General features: G+C 39.2%; 1 protein-coding gene across 5 annotated transcripts in view; it reads right to left on the minus strand.

Annotated features, from left to right (window-relative positions):
• Nucleotides 1–17,114, minus strand: part of gdpd5b (glycerophosphodiester phosphodiesterase domain containing 5b) — a 187,073-nt gene extending 169,959 nt beyond the window's left edge. For 2 of the 5 annotated variants that reach the window (XR_004560043.1, XR_004560042.1), the window contains exon 1: nucleotides 1,730–2,073. The gene's annotated coding sequence lies outside the window, so the exon portion shown is untranslated. Of the gene's footprint in view, nucleotides 1–1,729; nucleotides 2,074–8,390; nucleotides 8,399–17,099 lie in introns of those variants that run through there. The other 3 variants (XM_034167968.1, XM_034167969.1, XM_034167967.1) reach the window with 3 other exon arrangements.
• Nucleotides 17,115–17,456: the final 342 nt, after the last annotated feature.

Raw genomic sequence — 17,456 nt, forward strand, 5'->3', positions numbered from 1 at the left:
TTAAAAGCGCATAACCATTTTCCTTCACTTTATACATGCAACAAGCCTATCTTATTCATAGGGATCATCAGCAGTGCATGTCGCTCTGTTTCATATGCTTGGTGCAGATGAAGCAGTAATACTCTGCACTCCATCAGTGCTGCCACAGCACATGTTTTAAAAACATCTTTTGCTTTCCTTCACCGTATACGCACCAATCTGTTTCGGACAGACAGTGCATGCAATATACCCTTTGTATCGACTAATCAGGTTACACTTTCCACATAAATAAACAAGTTTTTCTTGTTATCATGTCTGTCTTCCTCCTGCTCACAGACTGTACACTCAGGTGCACAGCTAAAGGGTTGGGGGCTCAGAAGCCCACTCTACCCTTAGAATAAAAAGTCCATTTTTAAAGACATTTTAAATATACGAGTGAAGCGCCGCGCAACTCACTCTATGGTAGACGAAGGCACAAACCGGAAATGACACAAAGCAATCCGGAAAATGGCACCAAAAATCTGCCCATAGGGGAAAAAAGCCACAAACCGGACAACACTGTCGTAAAAAAGCCGTAAAAAGCTGCAAACCGATGGTCAACAAAGCCACAAACTGATGGTAGGTTCTGCAACAATTATTCAATTTTAAATTACTGTTTGACACTATATACACAGACAGTCAAGAGCTTCGCTCATTAAATGTCAGCGACATTGAACACATAATGTGTGAAACACCAAGTGTTCCAATACTTTTGTAGGACACTGTATCCTAACCTTATGATGAGTGCTGAGTGTGGTATTATTACCGTTTTGTTTAAGAATATTTAATTTTCACTGTTGCTGCACTTTGTGTGAAATCAGTCATATTTGATATCATATTGATATGACAATATTGAGATACAATAATTTGGCCATATTGTACAGCCCTACTGTCAACTAGCTGAAAAGTTTGAATTTTAATTTACATCTACATTTTAAAAATGCTTAAAGTGGCAGGGGGTTAAAAGGGCTGTAATTAGGGAAGTCTGGAGAGTAGAGCCCCCCCCAGAAACTGAAAGGCAAAAAAAGAAAAACATTTAAAAGGTGGGGGCTCTGGGGGGGTCGGAGGTCCCCCAGAAGCTGAAAGGCAAATATATATGCTGAAGAGCTTCGCTCGTCATTTTCGCAACATATACATATTAATAATAATGATAATAATAAGAAGAAATCATCATTCAATCGATATCATGCCGTGTCTTATTTTTACTAATATAAAGCTGCATTGATGATCCATAAAATCATTACTTAATAATTTTAACAATATACATCAATAAATGAATAAAACATTATGGATGAGCTTGTTGAATGTTTTTTTGTTTTTTTTACTCAGAGCTGTTAGACTGTCAGTGTGACACTTGTGTGTTATAGAGCTTCATGTTGGAGACGAACTTCAGTCCAAATTTGATTTATTTTCTTGCATAAAAATCCTTCTGTTCCTTTCCACGATGACGCTGTAACTGGTTATCACAGAAATTTATTTTTAAACTGACAATCAGTAGGAGAAAAATAAAGACACCGGGAAAAAAAAGATGAATCGCGAATGTCGACGTTTATAGTTGCGCGTTAAATATAAATGGCTTCTGAGACACAAACATGTTTTCACAATAATTAGAATGCAGCATGTGACGATGGACAAATGGGGGTTAGAGAAACTAAACAAAAACCGTGTCACCTGAGGTCAATGTGTCAAACAAAGCAACAAAAACACTCACCGGTGTGAGAAGAACTGCTGACACTTCTTAATTTCTTCGCTTCTCCCGGCACTCGCCCGTTCTCTGTTTCTTTCTCCCCCGGTGAAAAATTCCCAGTCAAACCCTGACAAACAAGAGCTGAGAGGAGAAAATGCTGACAGAGCCGAAGTTTCCAGCGAAAACAGCCAGAAAGTGGAACACAGAGGATGGACGGTGTTCCGCGGTCAGTCGCGGTCCTGCTTAGTCTCCGCCCGTGCGGCGGCACACCGGTGAATAATTCAACGCTCCCCTGTGGAAGGCGTGTCGACGGGGGTTCGTTTCTTTTTGTTTTTTTTTATCTCCCTCCCTCCTGAACAGACCCACGTTTACATCCGAACCGCCGCTGCTGCACTCATTTCATTCACTTAAAACTATTTCCTGTGTAAAAATGGTAAATAACTTTAGGGGTGGGACACATGTTTTAGCGTGTTTATACCTGCCCAAACTGAAGCTCCTCCTCTTAGTAAGTAGGTCCCTTCGGCTGCTCCCTTGTTTTGTACTCGGGCTCGCCACAGCAGATCCAAGGTGGAGCTGCATGCTGATTTGGCACAGTTTTTACGCCGGATGCCCTTCCTGACGCAACTCTACATTACATGGAGAAATATGCCATGGGTGGAGTTTCAACCGGGAACCTTCTGCACTGAAACCAAGTGCACCGGCTCCACCCCTTTATCTGCTTTCTCCTCTCCTGACTCCTCTATCTATCTATTGTTAGATAATAATGTTTATTATTTGTGTTATTTGTTTGGAAGTTCTGAGAAATATGTTAAGTTTTACTCTATCATAATCTGTCCAAGTTTCAGACACAGGGAGAGCGCCCCCTGTTGGTGAGAGCCAGTAACATTAGAAATGTGAGACTAAACCACACCCATGTTAACACCCACAAGGTATAAAAAAGTGTTGTATGACTCATTTTAGGGGCCTTTCACAAGATGGACACTGTCTATGAAGGTCCCAGGCCTGGTTTCTAACGTGACCTTGAATAAACTCAAAATGAGGAATACAATGGTTTGGTTTTTGTAAGGGGCAGAATTTTACATAAAAAGAACCAGGTAGAAATAACACTATCTATCTTGTTACTGTGTGAAGTAAAAGTAACAGGATTTTGTGATTTCAACCTTTAAAAAAATGAGATGTTTGGGTTTGTTTGTTTTTTTTTTGTTGGTTTTTTTAGGTTTTATTCTTGACATAGTAGAGAAGCTTGAATCTTCGACTGGACTGGGTTGCTTGACGCGAGGACGTTTTTGTCCCATTTGTGGCTTTTATTCTTGACCTTACTTTCAGTAGTTTTGTGATTTTAAAATATATATTTAAATTTCCTAAACCAGCTGTTAAATCGGCCACATCAACAAACACTACTACAGGCAAAAGTTGTTTTATTAGCAAAAAAGAAAGAAAAAAAATAATTCTGGAATTTCTGTTATTGTATATATTAATTTTAAGTCAGTGGCAGTGGTTAGCATGGTTTAATTACACCGCTACAGTAGAAACATAAATCTGTTTCTGCTCACTGTAACAGAGCTTTAAAATGGTCAAACTTAAACTGTCTGTCCTTGATGGCTCTATGTGTCCACCTGTCCAACTGTGAACAAAATAACTCAAAGAGTTTTGATCCAATTTGAATCAAACTTGGTGGTCTGGTTGAGGGTTAATTGGGGAAAAAGTGACTTGATTTTGAAACTAAAAAGAATCATTATCACAGGCTGAGGTCAGATTTGGGATCCAATGTTTAAGCAAAGTTGAAATTACATCTAGGGATAGTCAGAGGAAGTGTAGAATCCCTCCAGCCAAAGCAAACAGATTGAAACACTCTTTTAATCAATATGCCATCTCCCCCCTAAACAATGTCTGTGTTAATTTATTTTCCCATATCCTGTGACCCTGTGTGTTTGTGTTTGTTTGTTTTGTTTCATAAGATCTCTGATTTTCGATATAAAAGAGATTTCTGGCTTAAACACTTTGTATTCTTCTTCAGGTAAATTATCCACAGTTGTCGTTACGATATGATCACGATGGAAGAAATGAAGAGTTCTGTCATATACATTTGGAAACAATGATCTCAGGAGGATTTGGTGTGTTTGATGTGGGTGACCCGAGCTCCCGCCTCCTCGCTCCATAGGTTGGAATTAGTCAGCAGCTCCAGCTGCTGCACTTGTTTTAAACTCCACCTGTGTTAAAATGGCAAACAGCATCTGCAGACAGGAAGGGTGGGTTGACGGTCGGGGTCTCCTCCGTAGGCGGTAACACAGCGGGGTCAGGTGCACAGTCTGATTCTGCCTACACCACTGTGGTCCAGAGGAGGAACAACAGAAATCATGGAAACACAAACAGATTGTGTCTGCAGATGGTGATAAAAGTGCATTTTCTAACAAGTGCAAAAGTTAAACTGTGCACACAATGCATCACTTGACTGTCATTCAGTGCTGACACAGTTTGGAGGTTTTGCATTTGATTTGCTGCAGTGAGCACATGAACTCATTATGACGCCACAGTCAGACCTCCTCCTGAAAGCTGCACATCAGCTCAGGGTTTTTTTTTTTTATTTAAAACATTTGAGACTTGCCTCTTGCAGTTGATTTTTTACAACCAATGACTTTTTACAATTCCAATGAAGTTGGGACATTGTGTAAAGTGTAAATAAAAACAGAATACAATGATTTGCAAATCCTCTTCAACCTATATTCAGTTGAATACACCACAAAGACAAGATATTTAATGTTCAAACTGATAAACTTGATTGTTTTTGTGCAAATATTTGCTCATTTTGAAATGGATGCCTGCAACACGTTTCAAAAAGCTTGGACAGTGGTATGTTTACCACTGTGTTACATCACCTTTCCTTCTAACAACACTCAATAAGTGTTTGGGAACTGAGGACACTAATTGTTAAAGCTTTGTAGGTGGAATTCTTTCCCATTCTTGCTTGATGTACGACTTCAGTTGTTCAACAGTCTCTGGTCTCCATTGTCATATTTTGCGCTTCAAAATGCACCACACATTTTCAATGGGTGACATGTCTGGACTGCAGGCAGGCCAGTCAAGTACCGGCACTCTTTTACTACAAAGCCACGCTGTTGTAACATGTGCAGAATGTGGCTTGGCATTGTCTTGCTGAAATAAGCAGGGACGTCCCTGAAAAAGATGTTGCTTGGATGGCAGCATGTGTTGCTCCAAACCGTGGATGTACCTTTCAGCATTGATGTTGCCATCACAGATGTGTAAGTTGCCCATGCCATGGGCACTAACACACCCCCATACCATCACAGATGCTGGCTTTTGATTTTTGCACTGGTAACAATCTGGATGCTGTTTTTCCTCTTTTGTCCAGAGGACACGACGTCCATGATTTCCAAAAACAATTTGAAATGTGGACTCATCAGACCACAGCACACTTTTCCACTTTGCATCTGTCCATTTCAAATGAGCTCGGGCCCAGAGAAGGCACCGGCGTTTCTGGATGTTGTTGATGTATGGCTTTCGCTTTGCATGGTAGAGTTTTAACTTGCACTTGTAGATGTAGTGATGAACTGTGTTAACTGACAATGGTTTTTGAAAGTGTTCCTGAGCCCACACGGTAAGATCCTTTACACAATGATGTCGGTTTTTAATGCAGTGCCGCCTGAGGGATCGAAGGTCACGGGCATTCAGTGTTGGTATTCAATTAAATATAGGTTGAAGAGGATTTGCAAATCATTTATTCTGTTTTTATTTACATTTTACACAACGTTCCAACTTCATTGGAATTGGGGTTGCATGTCACAGCTCTGTTGTAGGTTTGTTTCCCTTTGAGAATCTTGGAAAAGCTCAGCTGTGGAGGCTACAGTTTGTTCGGATGGTTTGAACTCCATCTAGTGGTTGTTAGTCCACAGCAAAGCTGATTAGTTTACTGTGCATGAACCTAAAAGTGTAGGTGACACCAAAAAATGTGCACAAATAATCACTAAAAATAATTAAATGTTGATACGAGTATTTCAAAAATCCTAAAAGTCAATGATAAGTGCGCAGGTGAAGGATAAACAACAGCTATGTTATTGCTTGCTTATCAAATTTTGGCTTAAGATGATGACATCGAAGGCCATAGAACAAACATTATCACTGTCAGATTCAGTTCATTGACTTAGTTTATAATATGCAAAATAATTAAGAGGCAAAATAATTAAAACATTTTAATTTTAAACCACATCACTAGTTCCTGCAACAAAAAGGCCAAATTTACGATTAAAAAAATATTACTTGTGAAAAGGAAGAGGTATTTTTCTCTTTTGCAACTTGGCAGGATGTATCTTGATTATATAACCCGATTATAGCTGATTTGTAATCACAAGAAGGGTAAATTCTCACATCAGTACAAAATGGTATTTTCATGATTTTGCAAAAGTATTTTTGGAAACAAGGGCATGGTTAATATCACAGTTTTTAAAACCGCAGTGAATGTTATTGTTTGAATATATGTTACTTGCCAAAACAATTAACAGATTATGTATAAACATGTTTAAAATACATTTAAGGTGGCATGTTATACATCTTTTCTGTATGCTAATATCTGTCACAACATTTCCTAAAATAGTTTAATTTAATTTAATTAGCTTATAATGCGCCAAATCACAGCAAAAGCCATCTCAAGGCGCCTTACATAAAACAAATCAACATAAAATTGAATAAATAATTAAAAATGAATTAAAAAAAATCCAAATACATAAATAAAAACAGACGTAAATGTTGGGAAGGTGTCGTAGCACGGACCCACAACAGGGGGCGCAAATGAATGGACAATGAATAAGCCAAAAAGTAACAATTTAATGTTGTGATAATACACAACTAAATACACAGAAATTGCAAAGTCAATTGACACCAGGTGACGTGTGGGCAGGCTCGAAGATAGAAGACCCCCGACGAGAGAGAAGCCGCGTCCCACACGGCTTCCACCACCAACGGTCTGAAGAACACCGGAGCCGCCAAGTCCCGAGTCCCCAGGTGGCCTCTGTCTTCGGCTGTCGACCCTGGTACTGCTGGCAGAAAGCAAAGACAAGATGAATGAGTGTGAGTCCGCACTCTCAGTAATCCACAGTCTGTACACAGTTAGGAGGGAGCACCTCCACCTCCAATCACACACTCGTGCAGCTCCTGGTTAACCACTTATCTGGTTTGGAGTGTGAGGCGAAGCCGTCGCTGTCACACCAAACGCCAATCCCACAGACAAGGAAAACCACCAGGAAAACGGCTGCAACAGAAGTTCAGATTATTACACAACGTATGTGTCAGCAGAGAAATTACCTCTTCAGTAGTCGCGATTTCTCGGCGAGGAGGTGGAGTTGCAGTCCGGCCTTTATGGTGATGATGATGATGAACGAGTGACAGCTGGTGCAGAGGATGAATGACAGCTGTCACTTCTTCTGGGTCTGGCGCCCTCTCGTGCTTGGAGCCCGCACTCCAAGCAGGGTGCCCTCTGGTGGTGGTGGGCCAGCAGTACCTCCTCTTCAGCGGCCCACATCAATCAATCAATCAATTTTTTTTTTATATAGCGCCAAATCACAACAAATAGTTGCCCCAAGGCGCTTTATATTGTAAGGCAAGGCCATACAATAATGATGTAAAACCCCAACGGTCAAAACGACCGTTGGGGTTAACAACGGTCGTAAAAGAATAAAACAAATAAAAATAAAAACTATCCATAAGAAAGAGACTAAAAATAGGTTTTGAGCCTTGACTTAAAAATGTCCACGGACTCAGACTGCCTCACGTTGGCAGTCTGAGTAGTTATAATAATATAACAATATTAATTATAATAATATAATAATATTAACGTTTGTAGCAAAACATATCCCAGAAACACGGAGATGTCTCTTCCTAAAACAAATACATATATGAATAAAAAGGAGATTTCTAAAAAAAACAAAACAAAACACAATGATTAATTGTCTTTTGCTTTGGATCAGATGCTATGACCAACAATTGGTAGCTTTGGAATTAGGGGTGGATGATATAAATGATTTAACCGCTTCATGGTATAAATTTGGCCAATGGTAGAGATTTAGACTCCACCGACCAATTGCGATAATGCTTGTTGATGACATCGTATATTCCTCACTGACTCTGAACGATGGGAAAAGGCTACAATCAATGCTTTGGTCAAAGGCTCCATCTCAACTTCGGTGGATCAAAACTTCTCCTTGTAAGAGTGTAAAATTAGAAGTTATTTTAACCCTCTGGAGTCGCCTGACTGAATTTGGTCATGTAAAAATCACATGACCGAATTAAGCAGTTGTCCCATTAAATTCACCAGACTCAGTCTCCGCGCCAATGCATTTTAAAAGTGTGTGCTTCAGGCGCTATATGAGTTTTTAAATTATGTTAATAGGCCTATAAACCTGAAATATGATGAATAATTTGTGCAATGTTTTTGTGAATTTTATAGTCATATTTGGTGTGCATATTTGCAGAAAGCTGCAGTAAACAGTCTCACATTTCCTCATTCAGATGAGCTGAGAACTCCATCTGGGGGCAGGAGAGCAGAGGGAAAAAAACACGCCTTCTGCTGTATCATTGGAACCCCACGACATAAGCCAATCAGGATCATCAACCCATGTGGCAGGGTCTCTGAGGACTTTCTGGACAAAACGCCACCAAAAGCAGATAAACTAACACTGCCTCCTACTGGACAGAAACATGAATGGCAAAATGAGATCATTCCAATGCACAAAAATACAAGTCAGTGAATCAGGTGCTCAAAATGAATTATATCTGTTTTTGTTTTTTGTTGTTTTTTATTTATTTATTTGTTTATTTGTTTATTTTAGTCAATTTAACTTTGCTAAGTGACTATATGACCCATTCAGAAACACTTATAATTTTATAATTTTCCACTTAAGTTTATATTGCGATATATACCATTACCATGAAGGGATTCAATTTATATCGCAATATGAATTTTAAGTCATATCGCCCAGCCCTATTTGGAAGTGACTGACAAGAAATCTCATGGATGTTAATGTAAAATGCGTCACAGGTAATCTCAAAACATCATACATGCACATCATACACACTTCTTCCTGTAGTTAGTTTGCATGACGGTGATGAAAGAAAAGACAATATTCACTGTGGAATTTCCCCCCAGATAAATATGTCTTTTTCATTGAAATGAGCTGTAATTTTGCAACATATTACAAAAATGAACCTACATTATAATGCTTGGATTTCGGTAGAAACTAAATTTTCTCAGTTTTCTGAAATTTGAAAGAAAAATCAAAATCTATCTATCTATATAAAATAAAATCTATATAAAATCTATCTATAGATTTTTCTGGGAATTAACACCTGGTGTAGAATTAACACCTATAGGTGTTAATTCTACATTGTACTTAACTATACAATGTTTAGTCATTGTAAGACATTGCATATTGCGTCTTTTAAGTATCAATACTTTGTCAGTCAGATTTAGGCGGACGATGCAAAAACCTCAGCGTGTTACATCACACAGCAGAGCCCAAACATTTCTCGTCTTGCGTCATGGTTCTGTTGGCAGCTTCCATCAGTGGAGCTTCGTGTCCCACATTTTTTTCCTTCCTTTGTAAAGAGTTGGAGAAGCTTGTGATGAATGGCTTGACTACAAAAAGAAATTCAATTTTGTTCCCTCCATGAAAGTTTCTTTTAACATTACTGTTTCTCAAGCTAAATTGTTCTATTTCATGTGAATTTATTTCATTTTATTTATTGATTCCTTTATTTGGCAGTATTTCAAATACTTTGTGATGCTTCTGTAGGAAGTGTAGGAAAAGTAGCAGGAAACAGCCCTGCATCCACATCTGGAATATAGATTTGAGACGAGCCTTATAACACTTACATGTCAGAAAAAAGTTAAGCAGGAAGAGAGTTCTTTATGAAAGTTTTCAACTTTTGCAACAAGATGTTAAATCTTTGAACAAGTAGCACAATGGCTAAAACAGGAAAGCAACTGAACCGCCTCTTATTTACTCGTATATACAACAGCTTGGAGGCTCTTTTATTTGCAATCTACTATTTACTTTTTTCTTTGCATTATAGCATGATTATAAGAGACAAATCATTTTCATATAAAATCAATTATTACAGTCCCAAATTCTACTTCAAATTTCTATCTTTCTCTCTCTCTCTTTTTTTTTTTTTTTTTTTGCTACTAGAAATTAGAAAGCAAAAGCTTTAAAATAGAAAGAAACTACTAAAGGTGCACTGAAATGCACTGAATATACCGAAACTGTAGGCTGGGTAATGATGTCCAGATGTTGTGTGGTGGGATCCTTAAATAGCACTATGTTGCTACTGTTACTGTATCCAAGAACTGTGCCACGTCTGAAGTCTTTTGTTTAATTACTGCCTTGAAAATACATAGATTTAAAACAACACTTAGAATATATATTACTTTCCCATCATTAAAGTATAACAGAATGAATCTTGTCATTTCATTTGATGGTGTTATCTCCTAATTTACATATTTAAAGATCAGTCCTGTTTCCAGGCCAACATTAGTGGAGGTAGAAGGCTTCTAATTTTCAGGGGTTGGGTGGGGGGCAAACAATTTACAACTGAAACCCTAAGGTGCCCTTAATCTAGCACATCTTTGATATGCGCACTTGCAAGAACAACGTTGTGAAGATCCCACCCACTGTGTTCCCTACTGGATGGCGTGCTTTGTTCCACTGGCTGCCACGCGTTGTGTGCTGGACGCTGCATATGTAAAATAATTATTTTGTACTGGATTAATTATTTTCTCTGTGAGTTAGCTGTTGAAATCGCTTCTGAAATCACAGAGGGCTGTTCCAGCTACAGCTTTTCTCTCGCACGCGGTGAGGTGGAGAAAGCATTTGGAACCATCTAAAAAGTAATTATTTGTGATGTTTATATTGTAATAGCTTGGAAAAATAGTTGCATTTTCATCCCTTCTTGTGTGCAGCTGTAAAAGTATGCTTATGATAGATTTAACTTCTCGTTATAACCGTTCAGATGAGCTGTGCTCTGATGCGGTGCGCTGATGCAATCACTCACATGCTGTGTTTTTGAATTGTTTGCATAATGTTCACGTGAAATTCATGTAATTAATGCGTGATGGAGATTTTGAACATTTCAAAGTTTTCTTTGCGCACTTACACTAAGCTGCACACAGTTTACACCGGTTTACAATGAGTTTAAGCTGAGTTTACTTTTGTGCATGGCAGAGTGCATGCAAGTGCGTGGATCAGAACCGCCCTCTTGCGCACTTTGTCATGACAATCTCACTTGCTTTGTGCGGTGGATGCTCTATATAAAATAATTATTTTGTAGTGGATTAATCATTTTCTGCCAGAGCTTGGATGTTGAAAACACCTCAAATCGCTTCTGGAATCACAGAGGATGTTTCATTTGCAGCAATTTCCTCTCTCTCTGTCTCGTGCGCTGAAGTGAAGAATGTATTTAGAACAGCCTAAAAGGTTTTTTAGGCTGTTCCAAATTGTAATGTTTATATTGTAATAGCTTGGTAAAACAGTTGCATGTTCATTCCTTCTTTATAAGCAGCTGTAAAGTATGTTTATGATAGATTTAGCACCTTGTTATAATGAATCAGATGAGGCACGCACTGTGCGCGCTGACACAATGACTCGCACTCAAGACGAGCATTTACACAGAACGCCAATGTACAAAAAAAAAAAAAGATTTTACAGACATTAACGGATGAACACAAAGTTAAAATTTGGATCACAGTGTCAAAATGACTGTAAGCCACGGAAGAAATAATGCCAACAAGAAGAAGCGCACAGACGACTGTCCAGGAACCTGTGGTTTGTTTCTAGCTGGTCTGGTTATGGATGTGTTTTGTGTTGTGTTTTTTGGGGGAGAAGTGATCGATGTACACAGTTGCGGGTGTATATAATTAAAACGGCCACCTCTTTGTGGTGTCTTTTTTTTTGGTCACAGAGAGCTGGGTGAACACACAGAACTGCTACATTTAATGACTCTGGAACACAGATGAACTGCAGCCTGCCGCACAGATGCGCACACTGGCCGGACTGTGCAGGAGCGTCTTTTTTTTTTGGACTGTGTATAAAAAATGTGACAACATCTTGAATGGATGCTGTGAATGGAAAACCCACACTTTAAAGGGACCAAGTGTGGGAGGGGTGGAGGGTTGGACCAAACTCATGCCTAAATGTGCACCAACTTTGCGTTACATGGCGCTACATGGATCATATGTGGCGACACGGGCCTCTGGCTGGACGGGGCTCAAATGATAGGTCAATGACAGGTCAGTCGTGGCTCACTATAGGCGGATACGTGGCACATGTCAGAGAGGCACATAGAAGCGCCTTACGTGATGTGTGGCTCATTATTCATGGCTTATTATTCGGTGGGACCGAAGCTTTCGTATATCAACCATTAACCCAACTGACTACAAGTGACTCATTCAAAGGCAGAGATCCAATGTGTAGCCCAACTCTATCCCACTTATCCTACCACCACGACAGATACACATAAAGTGAAATGCCAAAGATTTACGATCACTAGAACTGGAGGCGTTGTGGTGTCATACTGATTGGTCAGAACGGCAGTAACCTACTCTATGTTTCTTAGAAAGGTTGCATTTAGCTGTCAGCTGACAGTTGAAGGAGTACTGTCATCATCTCACCCAACCTCCTGTCCCTGGGTGTGTCTGTCTGTCCATGTGATGATGTCACAGCATTATGCCTTGAATTGGCAAAGTTATGCTGATTAGTTGAATGTCAGTGGTGCATTTTTGGATGAACCAGAAGCCAAGTTGACCTATTTCTCCAGAATTAGGTCAACTTGGTCATAAAAAGACTTACACAAAATATCATCTGAACAAGTCAATTGATGTTCATAATTTTAATTCCAGTGATGCATCTTGGGCTGGACCAGAAGTGTATCGAACATTAATGATCTTTGCCTATGTATTTAATACAATAGATCAACTTCTTCAGTAACGACATCAACAAGGACAAGATATGGGATGTTCATAATAGGAGTCAGTGATGCATGTTGGTGTGGAGAAGTAGCTATTTGTGGGCTTGACCTACTTTTTCTGAGAAAATAGGTCGCTGACTATTCATTCACCGATCATGTTCTTCACATCAGCTGAGGGGGTCTAAGTGCTGAAGCATGCTGTGTTAATAATTTATCATAAAACCACAAATGCTAGGCAGACTACATATTTTATGAACACATTACTTTAGAACATATATGAAATTATTGTTTATGCAAAGGTCAACACAGTGGCTTTATGGTTAGGACTGCTGCCTCGCAGTGAGAAGCTCCTGGGTTTGCTTCCCACCTCTTTCTTTCTGTGTGGAGTTTGCATGTTCTCCCAGTGTCTGCGTGAATTCCTTCCGGGTGCTCTGGCTTCCTCTCACTTTCAAACATATGGATGTTAGGTGGACTGGAAGTTTTAAATGGACCATAGATGTGCATGTGGATGTTTATCTGTGTGTATGTGGCACTGTGATGGACTGACATCCGGTCCAAGGTGTACGTTGCCTTTTTCCCTATGAATGCTGGGATATGCTCCAGCACCCCATGATCAATCAATCAATCAATCAATCAATCAATCAATCAATCAATCAATCAATCAATCAATCAATCAATCAATCAATCAATCAATCAATCAATCAATCAATCAAGTTTATTTCTAGAGCCCTTTACAGCACTCAAAGTGACCAAAGTGCTTTACAACAAAATTTAAAAACAAAACATAATAAAAACAAATATCCAACAATAAGACCATTGCAGAAACAATTATATAAAAATGCATAAAAACATTTAATAGCATAAAGTAAAGTGCCATCATGCTACTGAGTGTTAAAAGCCAGCCTGAACAAATGCGTCTTGAGCCTGGACTTAAAAAGCTCTAAGTCAGAGATAATTATCATTTCATGGGGCAATTTATTCCAAAGTTTGGGCCCAGCAACAGAGAAGGCCCGATCACCCCAGCGTTTAGACCTGGACCTGGGCACCTCCAGTAAAAGCTGATTTATAGACCTCAAAGACCTGTTTGAGACACGAGGATGCAAAAGCTCAGTCAAATAAGGAGGGGCCAGGCCATTAAGGGCTTTAAAGACAAACATCAAAATTTTAAAATCAACTCTAAAAGAGACTGGAAGCCAGTGCAAATTAAAAAGAACTGGGTCCTTGACTCAGTACTGTATTTTCTAGAGTATAAATCAGTTGTTTTTTTTTTTACTTGTTTGGGAGGCCCTGTGACTTGTATACTGAAAAGTCACAAGTTTGACATTAATAATAGTAATTATAATGACTATTTATATACACTCTAAGAAATAAAATGTTGACTTTAATTGATAAAGTTAAGGTATCTTTTTCCACATAACATTGTTAACTAAGTGCAAAACAACATTGTCATTGACATTAATTAAATCAAATGAAACATTATTACTTAAATCCCAATATTGTGTTGCATTTAATTGCTAAAGGTATGCACAAAAATCCCAAATTAAACAGCTCATAACACAGAAAAAGGTGCGACTTATAGTCTGGTGAAAAGTATATATAGTTTTTTCCCTCTTCAAGAGGCATTTTTTGACAGGTACGACTTCTACTCCGGTGCGACTTATACTCTAGAAAATATGGTAAGCAGATATAGAGAATGAATGAATATGAGTTGAAGCTTTGATTATCAGACTCAAACTCCACAAATATACATATAAAACAGGACAGATTAAAAACAAACAGGATATGAGTGAGCGTGTGAATGTGTTAATCTGTGTCTGTGAACTGGCCCTGTGATAGATTGTCCAAGGTGCACCCTGCCTGTTACACGGTGATGGTGTTTGGAAAATGGATGGGTGGATGTTTATGCAAAACCACGTTCATAGTATATTTGTGATGTCTTATTGACACATTAGGAAGGGCAACCCACCACCATTGGACGGGGTGAGGCTTGTCCAGTCCGCTGAATGACCTCGGGCCCATTAATGGTGTGACACTCATTGAGCTCTTGCATGTGAGCGTGAGCCTCATTAGAAGAAGCTTCTTCGAGTGCTAGTTATTCTGCTAGGTTTGCATGTCTCGCACACACGAATAATTTTTATACACACTGGCCTTATCCAGTGGTAAAGCAACATATCTCCAAAATGTGTTTGCTGCAAAATAATAATAATATATGCTGCATATAAAATAATATATACACTGTATATTTTGTGCACTTAGAAACTCATATGTGTGTGTGTGTGTGTGTGTGTGCATGTGTTTTAGGTTATTGTATCTAAACAGATGAAGAATTGGGTTTGTTCTATATCTATGGGAGTTGCATGAATTTATTTCGGAGGTTTGAACAGACTTGTTTGACCCGGAAGCCGCCCTCACTTTACTCATGCTGAGGAATTTCATTGTAAACTGTTGCTCTTGGAAAACTGTCAAACACCCCCTGGAGGGAGGGGAGGGGCCTCACTCTGCTCTCAGGTCAATGTCATGAAGCACAAGGCTCACCGTGTCTTACCTGTGAGTCACATCATTTGTGGATTGTGATTAGCATACGCGTAACATAATGTTTCATGAAAATGTGTATTACCTCAGGTATGTATTTATTCTTCTTCTCATTAATCACAGAAAAGCAAATACTGATGAACCCCATTAACACCCGTATGTGTTAACTCGCTTTTCCGCTAAACACTTGGTGGATTTGCGGACCCTGAAAATTTAGACTACTGTATCAACATCAACATTTTCGTCAGATTTGACCATTTGTAGGAGGGGCAGACATGAGTATAAATTCTGGCCCATTCGGAACCGAATCAGATCGTCCACATCGTCTCCAGAAAGTTCTATGAAGATTTTCAAGCAAGCAAGTTCTGGTTGTTAAAGCAAGCAAGTTTTCAAGTGTGCAAATAGCCATCATGTCCGGTCGCGGGAAGGATCTAAACAGGAAGGTCATGTCCAGATCTGTAAATGAAAAACTCTGAATTGTCCAGAATCATCCACACTGATGAAGCCCTCATCGCTGAAGTGCAACAGCCTGAGGAGGAAGAAGATCTTGAACCCGCTCAAGATGAAGAAATTATCATCATCCAGGAAGGAATCATGCTCCAAATGGTCAAAACTATTGTAATATGGCAAGGTAAGGTGATTTTAACTTTGTTTGGTCATCTAAGTCGCGGGTCAATTTTGTGGACCCCAACTTGTGCAAGTTTACAAGGTTTACCTGTAAAATCAGTACGCATTAGAAACATCTCATTCAGGGATGACTGAATCTTCAATTATGTTACACAGATTTTCAGCAAGCCCTGTGACAGACTGGCATCCTGTCCAGGGTGGACCGCACCTCGCACGCTATGGCTGCTGGGATAGGCTCCAGCCACCCGCGGCCCTTGATTGGAATAAGTGGTTGAAGATGAGTGAGTGAGTGAGTGAGTGAGGTTTTCAGCAAGTTTATACTGTAGTAGCCTACATTATATTTGTTTAAAAACAGACATTAAACCTTTTGTCCAAAACTACCCAATATGTACTGAGGTGATGCACCCTGAAAAGAAATGATTAAACATTTTCAGACTCCAATCCCCTCCTCACAACAAAACCGGTTTCTCTGGCTGGTAGTTTAAATGGGGAGAAGCATCTCTCCTTTTCAAGTGGGAATCTCTGAATCCTTTAAGTACATACAATACTCAAATGTATTAAGTATGTACTGCAATCACCTAAGCAGTCGCAAAAAGTGCAGTTTTTTTTTCGGTTCCCAGTGGAGAAAGGAAGACAAGGCAAATGGGAGAGGTTGTGTCAGTAAGTGTTAGCCCACACAGCTAACCAGAGTAGCTGCGTTCTCTCTACTGCACAACCGCCTCCACATGTTTGTTCACCGGGCCAAAAACAAACCACAACACACATGTCCACTTTCCACCGCATCGTCACTTTTTCTTTGCATTTTCATGTTGTTTGCGGTGTAATTTGCACAAAAACTCAGAGAAAGTACCATTTTTCTGATGGGGACAGACGAGGGCTGTCCCCAGATGTAGGATTATTGTGTCATATATGTCATATTTTAACACTTTAGGGCCCACCCACAAACGAGACTACAGTGCCCAATTAAATTCAGTTGAGATATTTAAGGCCAAATTAAAGATTTACCTTTTCTCTAAGGCATGTAGCCTCTGAGTGAGAAACAGTTTTGTTTCATGTTTTGATGTCCTCATTTGTAACTTTTAAGATTTAAAATTTGTAGTCTTATTTTAACATATCTTTTATGTTTTCTATTGTTTGATGGTTTTAATGATTATGGGCTCTATTTTTTAGCACTTAGAATTATCTTAGCGCACATTATAAATAAAATTATTTGTACAATGCCATGGCTCAGCAGACCCCACTACTACGTATTTTCATGTATGACCGCTGTCTTTCTTTGAATGTGTTCCAAATCCCAGTATGGCTCTGTTCTGGCTCTGATGTGGTGACCTCACCCAAACAGGGATAGCCAAAAGACAAACAACAATATATAGTACAGTAGTATGCATATTCCGATGTTGCCTCAGTTTATCTTCTACAGGCTACGTGTTACAGAAGCCTAACAGGACTTGTTTTATGGCTAAATTTGACTTGAAGCATGAGAGTTTCTACATACATAACAATGACATTGTGAGTAAAAGCCCAACCATATATAAATGTTCCATTTTTAAGAACAAATCGTCGCTAAATCTGCATTTCCATCCACTCAATGAAAAGAGGTACCAACCAGCAGAACTAGGCC

Source organism: Thalassophryne amazonica, chromosome 4, assembly GCF_902500255.1.
Source record: "Thalassophryne amazonica chromosome 4, fThaAma1.1, whole genome shotgun sequence".
Taxonomy (NCBI): domain Eukaryota; kingdom Metazoa; phylum Chordata; class Actinopteri; order Batrachoidiformes; family Batrachoididae; genus Thalassophryne; species Thalassophryne amazonica.